Source organism: Ictidomys tridecemlineatus, chromosome 13 (genome assembly GCF_052094955.1).
Source record: "Ictidomys tridecemlineatus isolate mIctTri1 chromosome 13, mIctTri1.hap1, whole genome shotgun sequence".
Classification (NCBI taxonomy): domain Eukaryota; kingdom Metazoa; phylum Chordata; class Mammalia; order Rodentia; family Sciuridae; genus Ictidomys; species Ictidomys tridecemlineatus.
Window position 1 is genome coordinate 45,303,225 of NC_135489.1, and position 12,433 is coordinate 45,315,657.

A 12,433-nucleotide genomic window follows, 5' to 3' on the forward strand; every position below is an offset into this window, starting at 1 on the left:
ACAGACAGTAGTGAATTCATTTTAAAGAAATTTATAGCAACTCTTTCAACAGAATTCTATTACTGTCACAGGAAAAGAATTGTTTTCATTAAACCTCTTAAATGGTTGATTCTTTTATTACTTTTTTGGGGGGGGGAGGGTACTGAGAATTGAATCCAGGAGTCCTTTACCATTGAGCCAACATGCCCAGCCCGTTTTATTTTTTATTTTGAGGTAGAGTCTTACTAAGTTGCTGAGGCTAGCCTTGAGCTTGTGATCCTTCTGCCTCAGCCTCCCATGTTGCTGGGATTATAGGAGTGCCACCACCCTGGCTCTCCTGCTCCCCTTTTTTTGGTTGGGGGTTCCAAGAATTGAACTTGAAGGCCCTCAACCACTGATCCACACTCCCACCCCTATTTTGTATTTTATTTAGAGACAGGGTCTCATCAATTTGCTTAGTGTCTCATCATTGCTGAGGCTGTCTTTGAACTTACGATCCTCCCTTTTCAGCCTCCTAAGCTGCTGGGATGAAGTGTACCACTGTGCCTCCCTTTTAAAACTATTTTAAAAACATTACTTTTTTTTCATTTTTTTTTTTTTAGTTTGTATGTTTCAAAATTAGTTTGTTTATATGGAATAGTGATTTAGTGTTGTAAATCTGGATAGGATGGTAGCATTGTAAAACATCTTTGAAATTAACTAATTTTGATGTCATAGCATTCAGGTAGTAGTTAGCATATTGTCAAACCAATTTTTTCTCACATATCTTATGTGGTACCTGATGGATGTATTGAAAATGTTTTTTGTTCTAGAGATGTTTGGTTTTAAGATTAAGCCGTAGATTGAATATGTTGTGTTGGTGTGTGTTTCATTTCTGGACATGTCAACATATTCTAATTTTTAAAGTATTAAAAAAAAGCCCAAATCCCTCTCTTTGTAAACAGTCCAGATTTACAAGAACTGTTAGCCCAAAGTTTAGATTATTCAACCCCTTTTAGACTCTAAAGTTTGTCATGAGGATTAAATACAATAATATAAGCAAAATTCTTAGCATAGTTTCTGACTCACAGTAATCCTGAATACAAGTCAGCAGTTAGTGTTCTGTGGGATCTTATATTATGATTATATATTATATAATATCATTATAATATTATTATATACATTAAACATGTTTTAGTTGTCAGTGGACCTTTATTTTATTTATTTTTATGCAGTGCTGAGAATTGAACCCAGTGCCTCGCACATGCTAGGCAGACACTCTACCACTGAGCCACCACCCCAGCCCCTGGATCTTATATTATTAACTCTTGGAATTCCTCTTCTCTGGAAGTTTTATGTCTTTAAAAACACATTGTGTTTATGTTATTTTGGGAAGAGGCAGTATTGTCTAGAGAGAATTTATTTGACTACCTGTGGAATGATTGTCGTGTTTCTATCTCTATTATTTAAGAGACAATAGACTACTTAAAGTTTCTGAATCTTCATGTCTTTATCTTTGAAATAAAGTGACTATGTAGAGAGTTTCTAGGAGCATTGATCTGAAAGTCTGATGGACCTGTTTTAGATCTCAGTCTTTGTTTAATAAACTATGCATCAGTTTCTATAAAATGAAAATACATAAAAACCTCAGAATTGGGTATGGTGAGCAAGTGTATGTAGGTCAATAATTTGTATATAGAGTATATTATATAGTGCATGAAACACAGTATTCATTTAGTAACTGGCATCTAATTTTTCAAACGAAAAACTTTTAAGTAATTAAGCTTTTCAGTAATTTAATGAAATATAATTTCAATAGAATCCATGAATTTTCTTCTGTGAAATAAGATTATAGTGAGAAGACACCCCCCTCAAAATATTTGAAAGATAAGTGGCATCCTTGAAGTTGGTCTTTTAAATGATCAAGAATGACAGCAGAGGAATTTAATAATTGAAGTTAGAGTGGCATAATTATGCTGGGTAATACCTCATTATCTGGCATTATGAGTTATATTGCTATTATCTGGAAATTTTATTAAAAGAGCAATAATGAACATTGAATTCAGACCTGATTCTAATATTTGGTTCTGCTAACTAATTTTCCTTTCACTCAGTTTTTAAACACATCTCCTTTTGGGTAATGGCCAGCTAAAATATCCATGGATTGTTTTAAAAAGTAAATGAGGTCATATTGGTAAAATACCTGTGTTATACCTGTTGCAAAATACAGATCAGATAGGTGTAGTTGACCTCAGCTTTCATAGCAGCAAAGCTGATTTTATTCTAATAAATAAATGTTGGCATTTATGTTAAATGTTACACATTTACTACTACTTTTTTTTTTTTTTTTGCCTTCTTGAGGTGCTAGAGATTGAACCTAGTGAACCTAGAGCCCCCGTGAAAGCTTAGTAAGTGCTCTTTGAACCATACCTCCAGCTCACACATTAAATCCTTTAATCCTAAAATTCTGAAACTTCATATTTTTGGGTGCCTTAGGAGTATTGTTTTGTATGTTAATAATTACTTGGTGCTTTAATATAGAAATATCTCAAAGGATAGTATTTATAGGACTGCGTGTTTTTCAGCTAAATGACTCAGTCATGCTGATGCTTTTTTTAATATTTATTTTTTTAGTTGTAAATGGACACAATACCTTTATTTCACTTATTTATTTTTATGTGGTGCTGAGGATTTGGACCCACAGCCTAAGAGGCGAGCACTTTACCGCTGAGCTATGACCCCAAACCTGCAAGATTATTTTTAGGGTGGAATACTTGCAAATCTAATATCATCAAATGTTAATGTTGTGTGTTTAATCTTGTCTGAGAATTTCATTTAAAAGGCTAAAACTGGTTTCATGGGGAAATTTTTTTTGTGGGGAATTGAATCCAGGGGAGCTCTACTACTAAACTACACCCAGCCTTTTTTTATTTTTGAGACTGGGACTCATTAATTAGCTGAGGCTGATCTTGAACTTGCAATCCTCCTGTATCAACCTTCCAAATTGCTGAGATTATAGGTGTACACCACTGTGCCTGGCTATGGATTATTTTTGTTTCCATAGTTTTCTTCACCACAATATGGTCTCCAAAGTGCTGAAATGTCACATGGAATCATCATTGGTGCTCTCCGATTCCCACCTACTCCTTTAGCTAGAATCTATGACTACTTAGATATCTACCTTAGATATGTACTGAGCTCTGAATCAGTATATCAAGCTACCATTTGGACATTTACATATGGTTATATCAGAAGCATTTCAAAAACCAATGTATCTAAAACTGAGTTATCCCTTTAATTCAGAGAAGTACAAGCCAGGATCATAGAGAGCTGTTTTTGGTTCATTCTTCTGTATCATCAAGCTCTCTTGATTTAGTCAAAGCAGTTTGTTCGTTTTAGGGATTTGCCTATTTGAAGTTGGTATAATCTCACTTACCATACATTTTATGCTTTCATGTTATGTCTTTTGAAGAGGTGTGACCAAGGTGTGCGACTGGATAATGGTGGTACTAAGTGTTTGGTGTAATGGAAAGATTCAGAGTCTAAACTGGAACCATCTGAAAGTTTGGAATTTATACTACTCCTCTTGGACTAGGCACTGATATATATTTGAAGAGCAATCACACATCCATGTGATTTACAACTCAAGTTAGGATTTCTGTTTGTTTAGCTTCCTGCGCTTTCTAATCATTTACTCGGTTTGTGTCCTAAAGGTTGTAGCAATAGCTCCTTCAGGCCTTCACCCTCCCTTAACTCTCTCATCTCTACAGTTTCCTCATCTCCCTATGCTCAGAGCAGTTTATTTGCTAAAAATTAGACAATCATTAATATGCCATCAACTGCCTACTACTTACCCCAATTTTTGTCTGTATCAGCGCTCATTCTTCTTTTATTGGAGACCTTTATCTCCTTCCATCTTGCTTCTTCTATGGGGACCTTGCTTCAAAAAGAGCTCCTTTTTTCTTTTGAATTCTCTACTCCCTTACTGACAACTTTTATCTATCTGCATGCATCTCTTTTCAGTTCCATTCTTGAAACTGTGACACTTGCTGTTTCAACTTCTTCATTCCCCAAAGTAGTCCACTGAAACTGTGCTTGCCAATGTCTTTCTATTGCCAAATCAGAGGAGGCTTTTAAAATAGTCTTACTTGTTTTTTGAAGAACTTGGTTTTGCTTTCTGTTTTTTGGAATTTTCTGTGGCTTCCACAGTGCTTCCCTCTATTGGCCTCTCCGGCTTTTATGGCTTCTCTGTCCCTTGCTCAATCACTTTCCAAAACACTATTCTTCTGCTTATGCCTGAAATATTAGTACTCCCTAGATTTTGATGGGTGGCCTCAGCATTCTCCTTGGACAATCCCACCTTTAGCTAGAATCTATGACTGACTTTCTGTATTTGTTGTCTATCTTCCTTTACTCTCCCTTCCCATCCCAACATAGAAAATCCCCATTGCTCTTCTACTAGATAAATTTCTCAGAATGGATTTGTTGGATGAATACCACTATTTCCTTATCCCAGCTTCCACCCTTCAAAACTAGAGCCTTTCCTGTTCCAAGAGTTCCTTATCATGATGGCACTTATCACATTGTATAATGATACAATGTGTCATATCATTATAATGTATACAATGCCATTAGATCACCTTAAGAAAGCAATGTATTTTAGTTGTTTTTGGAACAAGGCCCTTAGCATATAGTAGTTAATAAATATTTGAATGAATAATGAATGTACAAAAGAAGGACTATAAGCTTTTGGGGCAGACTATTCTGGATCTAAATTCTGCTGCCTTAAGCTCAAGCAAATTAATATATGTTTATGAATTCATTTCCATATCTTAAAATGAGAATGTAAATGAGTTATTTTATGTGAAATGCCTCAGTACAGTGCCTGGCACATTTTAGGTGCCCTGTAAATTGCTTTCTAAAACAAAGTAGCTTTTGTTGTTTGTTATTGTGCTGCCTAGTATACTTTTGTACACTGAATTCATTCTCTAATTTTCAGGGCCTAGAGAGAAAGATTCTGTAGCAAGGGCACCCGTTTAGTGGCTAATGTGACTTTTCTAAGTGCAAGAAATGAGAATAAAAAAAGAAGAAACAATGACTTTTCAGATAACCTGAAGCCTCACAGAAATCAATTCCAAATTTTCTGAGTCATGGCCTTTGATTTAATTTTTTTTAACACATTTTACATCTTAAGTGCAAATAGAACCACCACTGATTGCAGAGAAACTAAGTATCCTGGGCTCTTTTTAAATAAATATTATTAAAATATTAAATATTTTGTTCATTATTACTCAGGACTCACTAAAGTATGAGAACAGATATGTATATATTCTAGAGAAGTTTAAAACTTACTTTGGAGCAAAAGTTTTGCTTTTTTCACCAGAGCATTTTAATTAACCAGAAATCTCATAAACCTGAATATCTCACTTAAGAGGACTACTTATCTGGTGGATTTTTCTGTTCTTGGAGCCTTTTTCTACTAGTCAAGTCTAGGCAGAAATAAGAAGTCATCTATTGCGCTTCAGTAGGCTGCACATGAGTAGGATTAATACCATTTTCTGCCTCCAGGCTCAGTCTTACCTCAACTAGAGTATAAACAGTAAGTGAGGACTAGTTTACCATGGTGAACACCAACTCCTCCTTGGCAGAAGCCAGAGTATCTGGCAGAACTGTGGTGGAGAGGATTCCTTTGCTTTCCTGAGTTTCCTGAGGAGCATGCTGGCCATTTAAAAGTTGTCAGGGCCAAAAGACGGCTCGAGCTCAAGGCTACTCTAGGACCTTGCAGGAGACTTACAGGACACCAAGCCTAGCACTAGTGGCAGTTGCCTTACTTCCCTTCCAAGAAACCCCTGTGGGGCTCTGCTCCTAGAGGTGTTGGCAAGGCTCTCCCCCCTGCTGGTCTCTACCTGCGCCTTCCCAGAGCCCCTACGCCCCGGGAAGGGAGGAGGGAGCAGGACAACGACAACGGCGGCTGCGGAAGGAGCCGCCTGCTGCAGGCCACGCCGCGCGCCGCTCCCCGCTGGCTCGCACTCAGCCGCTGAGCCCTGGAGGGCGGGTCTGCGGCCGAGCGAGCCTGCAGCCGGCGAAGGGGCGCAGCAAAGACCTCTGAGGCCCGGGCTGCAGTCCTGGAGTCCTGGACCAAGGGCGGCTGCTCCGCTGCCCGACCTCACTGGGGGAGGCGGGAGCTGCTGCCCTGCTGGAACCAGGGGCGGGCCACGCGAAGGTGACTTAGGGAGACCTTGCGGTGCCGCCCTGGATCGCGCTTTGCTGATCAGCTCGGCTGTAGAGGCGGAGAAGCCGGAGTAGGAACAGGCCAAACGCATTTGTGCTGGAGATTGCTGAGGAGTGCAGGGTGGAGCGTGCCAGCTGGAGTCCCGAGATCCGGCCTAGGTGGGTAGGTGTGTGTGCCTGCTCAGTGGCTTTGCCAGGGCAGCCTTGGGGGCTAGGGAGGACACCGAGGAATGAAGGGCGGGGGAGGGGGGCGGCCAGATGTGATCGAGGGATGCGGGCGGATCCAAGAATAGTTGGATGTGTGTGCACAGAGCAGGGTATAGCTGCGGGTGCAGCCACCGGTGCATGGGGAGGGGAGTATCAAGCAGGAAGACCCCAGCTTCTCTCCTCCCAGCCCGGGATCTTCCGGCTAAGTGTGTTTGCCTCTGGTTCCTACAGGAGGAGCCCCTGGGGAAAAATATCGACTGATATTTTTTTTTTTTTGACTAAATATTAGTATTAGGTCAAGTGGGGCTGGAGTGGGAGGAGTAAGACAGTGAAAGACATTGTTGTCCTAAATAACCTCCCAAGTTAGTGATTTTTTTGCCTGTCTCTACTCTGGCTGACATTGAGATGAACTTACCATCTCAGCTTCAGAGGCCTCTGAAATTCCAAGAATCCGAGGGTAAATGCATGAATGAATTGAGGAGAGAAAGGAAAATTATATTAATGTTGAGAAGTGGGGAGATGGCTTTTAACTTTAATGTTTGAATAAGGATTTTCGATTACGCATAGGCTTTCTTTGTAGCTTAAATCAGTGGGGAATCACGTTCCTAGCATTCAAACCATGTGGCTAGTTGTTTTGTGTTTTCAGTTGTGCTGGATTTTTCTGGGTGTGCAGGGAAGGTACTCAAGAGAGAAAGATGCCAGGAAAGAGCTTTGTTCAGCTCTTTTGACTTATTAAAGCTATTAAAAGTTTCTTAATTTTAATTAGGTTCAGAGAATTAAGGCACTTCATTTTAAAGGCATGTCATTGCTTAGCAGGAACCTCTTTCAAAGGAGAAAAATGCTTGAAATTCGTGTTGGAGTGATGTGTAGGCTAAAATATGGGATCTAAGTATAAACTTTCTTTTCAGTTTACCACAACCAATTTAATCTCTCTTCCAAATAACAGCTGATTTTTAGCTCTAGAGTGGTTGACTTGGCAAGGTGACTCAATTTTGATTTAGTAGGTATATAATATGAACTCAAAAAGACAGAGGCTATTTCATTTCAGCCTCTGTCTCAGTACTTTTACTAGACTGGAGTTTTAAAGGAAATTTGTATCATTGTGAATATGTTGGACTCCTGTCTCTCCTTTTTAGGAACCTTATAAAAGTTAATTTTCAGGGATTTCTTTGGTAAAAGTGACCCACCTAAGGTCTTTGCTCTCTAGTTCACCCTGCAGAATTGGGGGGAAATTAAAAAAGCTTATTAGGTTTTCTATATTAAAAACAAATATAGTACAAACACATTTTAAATATAATGCATACAATAACAAAGTTATGCAACATCATAATCTAAGCTCCATGTATCATTTTCATTCTTTTAAAGACTTGATGAACTTATTACTGTTTCTGGCATTCATATAGGCCACTGTTACTAGCTCTGAAGATTCTAAGAAAAATTTTAATTCCTTTAAAAAATAGTAGAAATTTAGGATTTTTACTTGATCCATATTATTCATGTATATTTATTTTTTCAGTTTATGTATAATCCAGGTAAACTGCTATAAATTAATTTTGGAAGGACTAGGTCACAAATTATACACAAGTAAAATTAATGTTTATGTAAAATGAAGCTGGGTTTCATTTTGATAACTTTGGGGTTCTGTTTCTTGTGACCTAAGTTCTATCTTGGTGAGTTGTCATATCACAGAGTACAAGACTGGAACCTGCATGCAATTTTGTCTTGTTTCTTACTGTATTGCCAGTGTGGAATGTAGCACCTGGCTTATACTTTCACGAATTTTGAGTAAGTTGTATTGGCAGGCATTACTTTCATTTTAACTTCAAAATGTTCAGGATGTAACCCCTGTATATTGTTATAATGGTCCATTGGGAATTTAATAGTTATTACTTTATGTAAAAATTTTCCTTGACAATTCAGCAAGTATTTACAGAATGTTTCCCTTCTTGGAGACTGCCAGAGGAGTCTGTCTTTATAAAACTTAGTTTACAACAGGAGTCAGATGACTAGATTGTTACCGAAGGTACAACACAGAAGCAACAGAAGAGGATGAATTCTAGCAAAGACTGGATTGGTGCGGGGAGGGGGGGAGAAGAAAAAACCCATTGTAAACGAATAGACATAAGATTTTTTGAAGGACTTTGTAAAATAAGTTTCAAACTCTTAAAGCATATCTTGGGCAGTTAAAATCACTGAAAGATTTTAATCAAAAGAGATTTAATCAGATTTGCTCTTTATGAGAAGGATTAGAGGACAGGCCTGAAAGCAGGAGGACCAGGTGCAGGAATTCAAGAGAGATAATCTAGCGTGAGTCAAGTTAGTGACTGAGGGAAAGAAAAAGAAGATACAGAGCAGGGAGATAATTCAAAAATAAAGAACATAAGTAGGAGCTGACAGTAGACTGAATATTGAAGGAAATGGCCATGTCATTACTGACTTCAGCCTCTGGCATTGCCACCAGATAAAGTTGACTAAGGTAGGGAATAAATGGAATGTGGGAAGATGAGTTCTTTCTTGGATGCATTGACATGTCCTTACTTGTCCAATAAAGTTTGGGAGTCATTATGTTGGGAGTCACCTAAGTAAATGTGGTAATCAGTCCATGGAGTAATATCGGAGAACTATAACTTGAAAAAATTTGAAATCAAAGGATTGAATGCTGACATTTAAAGACAAGTGGAAGAAAGGGAAACACTGAGAAAAAGCACTCAGAAGCAGGAGCAACTCTAGGACAGGAGAGGTCAAAGGAGAAGAGCTTTCTAAGCTGTTCAGGTAATAACTGAAGCATGTCCATGGGGGATGGGAGCCGAGTGGCCCTTGCAGATTTGATGAGAGAGATGTTTTAGAAGCATGACAGGAATAAGCCAGATTGCAGAGGAGTAAATGTGAGGGAATTAAGGAAGCAGAAATAATATAGACTGTGATTCAGTTTGTGTGGACATTCATAACCTGTGAATAATTAAAAATTTGTTGCTTTCTTCCAGTCCTTATGCTTTTCATTTTTTTTTAAATATACTTTTTAGGGCTTTTAGGGTATGTTCAATATGTAGTATGAGTACATTTTCATCCCTTATATTAAAAAAAAAACATTTTTCATGATTCACTGTTATTTATTCACTGATATTTAACAAATACCAGTTACCAGGGTAATGGCATTCATTTTCATTCTTGTATTAAATTTTTTAATCAGGAAAAAATGTTGAATTTTATTATGTTTTTTTCCTGTATTTGTTAAGAGGATCATATGTTTTTAAAAAAATGTTTTGGTAAATTATACATTTAGTTTTTTTTCTAACAATAACCTATCCTTGTGTATGTGAAATAAACCTGCTTCAGTTATGATGTATTTTCTATAACATTCTCCTCGATTTAGTTTCTTTGGGATTTTGACATTTCTATGCATGTGTAAGAATGGCTTGTTAATTTCTTTTTGTTCTGTTCTTATCAGGGTTTAGTATCAAGGTTATATTGACCTTATAAAATGAGTTTGGGAGTATTGCCTCTTTTGCTGTTCTCTGGAAGAGTTGCATAAAATGTAAATGATCTGTTCTTTGAAAATTTAGAATTTTCTTATAAAACCATCTTTGTGAGTTTTAAAAAATTTACTCTATATTTATTATATATATTTAATGTTTATAAGGCTATTTTAGTTTTCTGTTTTGGGGGGTCAGTTTTGACAAGTACATTTTTCTAAGAATTTATCCTTTCAATTGAATTTTGTTGTTACAAAGGCATTCATAGTATTATTTTATTATTTTAAAATTTATGTTGGATCTGTAGGTATATATTCCTTTTCTTACTCTTTTTTGTACAATTTTTCCTAATATTTGGATATATGTGAATAAATTTTTCATTCTTCAAATGAGTGTCCCTGGCCTACACCTCATCCACTCTCACCCTAGACACTCTCAAATAAGTTTCATTAAAACTTTGTTAACTTGATTGCTTTATCAAACATCAGTCTTTAGCTTTGTTATCTATTGCTACCTTAAAATTTTCTGCAATTATCTCATCACTTTCTTTAAATTAACACCCCCACCCCATGATCTACACATTTATTATTCTCTATTCCTTGAAAGTGGATAATTTGTTCAAAATTTGTTCTTTTCCAAATTGGAAGTTATATAATTTATTTCTAGTATTTTGTAATTCAGCAAACATATCACTGCTGGCTTTATTCTTTATTTTGATTATTTATAGATTCTAATAGTTTGTGTTTGCATAGATTCCATCTTGCCAGACTGAAGACTACTGAAGAATGTAGTCTAGGTTTGTCTTTTTTCCCTCTTATCTTCCTGTTTCCCCAGCTTGGTGTTTTTCTTTGTTTCTTTTCCCCACCTTGCTGAGCACCTTCCTTTTATTCCCTTCCTTTACACTTTCTTTTCTATACCTTGTTACTTTAAGTTGTAGAAGAATGATTATTTACTTGTCACTGTCCCTCACTCTCCCTGTACTGATTTTCTATCTTTGAGGATTTTTCAATTATCTGCTGGGTATACTCCATCTTGCTCTTTCCTTCTTAGAATGTTGGCCCCAGCACCAAAGAGGCAAAAAGCTGAGGTGACCTGTGTCTAATTTTCATTAAATGCTCAAAAGTTCACCATTATTTACCACATGATCTTTGTTACTCCTTATACAGCCCAACTTGAGGAAAGCATGCATGGTAGAACATGAACCAGTGACTGTTTGGTGTCCTGAGGCATGAGTTTCAGTAACAGACTCTTTCCTGGCACTTTAACTTGGGTAGGCTAAGCCTTATTCGAGGGCTCACATTCTTTCTGTGTAACCACAAGGTTTTAGACACAGATCTCTTCTCTCTGCTCCACAAGTTGCTGTGATACTCAAATGAGAATAAGAGTCAACCTATCAGTTTTATATTATAAAAGTCTTTTCGTGCTGTGTTCTCAGGAAAATGTCTTCAGAGGAATTTGTACACAATTCAGGGATAGAATGGATTGGTTTGTGGCATGTTGTGATGGATGAGAGAAACCCTGATGGGAAACTCTAGGTGGTGACAGGAATGACAAGAAGCACAAGAGTTGTGCTCAGTGGTTGAGATGCCTGTCCCTTGGGACATCAGAGCTCATAACCTTCCTGGCTGCAGGATCATATTATCTGTTGTGGCTGGATACTATCCTTTACTAAATGTCATCTATTTCTTTCCCTAGTTATTATTTTCTACATTCAGGACACTGGGCTTTTTTGAGTTTACTTTCTGTAAGAAATAAGCCTTCACTTATAATAATGTTTCTGTAAAGGAGATTTTGTGGTTCTGGGTTCTAGACAGCTGAATTGAAGATGTTTTGTGCATATAATTGGTTATATGTTATAGAAATAATTTAATTTTGAATATTTTCTTCTTTTTTATTTTACTTTATGTAACGGAGTCATATAAATTCTCAACACAATAGGATCAATCTTGTACAGACATCAGTCTGGTGGTTTTCAAAGGTTTTATTGGGGATGGAGGCAGATGGAGATACCAGTACCAAAGACAGAAAAGCACCTTTATTCACAAAGGCACCTCTATAAAACAGCTTCAAAATGATTGCTCTGTTCTCCTTTATTTTACTGAGGAGTCTAGGACCTGGAGAGAGGATTGTTTATTTGCTCAATCTAGTGTAGGTAGGAGGATGCAAAGCTTAGAGCTAAATCTAGGATCCTGCCACCGGATTTAGTGCTAAGAACACCCCAACTTATCATATACATGGCTTGAATTAAGAAAGTTCATCTATTAGATAACACAAAACATCCTTTTTTGAAGCTGATGTGGTCGTGTATATAGTTGAAATGAGATAAGCAATGATGAAGAAAATACCAATATTCCTGAATAAAATATATACCAATAAAATACCAATATTCCTGGTTCTCAATAGGAAATTGCTGTTCATCTTTTTGGGAATTTTTTTCTGTGGTATAGAAATTGCATTTTGGAAGAAAATACAATTTGTCCATTTCTCTAGATATTCTTAATTTTATTTTGAGATGAAACCAGATGGTCAAAACACTACACCCTGGATATATTTTCTTGGTTTTT

At 37.1% G+C, this 12,433-nt stretch overlaps 1 protein-coding gene across 8 annotated transcripts in view; it reads left to right on the top strand.

Annotated features, from left to right (window-relative positions):
* The window catches only part of Osbpl1a (oxysterol binding protein like 1A), a 199,971-nt gene that overhangs the window by 84,940 nt on the left and 102,598 nt on the right, over positions 1-12,433 (top strand). Inside the window, exon 1 of one of the 8 annotated variants that reach the window (XM_005329045.4) lies at positions 6,209-6,348. The exons of 5 other annotated variants lie outside the window; for them this stretch is intronic. The gene's annotated coding sequence lies outside the window, so the exon portion shown is untranslated. Of the gene's footprint in view, positions 1-6,208; positions 6,349-6,751; positions 6,854-9,147; positions 9,169-12,433 lie in introns of those variants that run through there. 2 more of the 8 variants (XM_013360218.4, XM_021728927.3) reach the window with 2 other exon arrangements.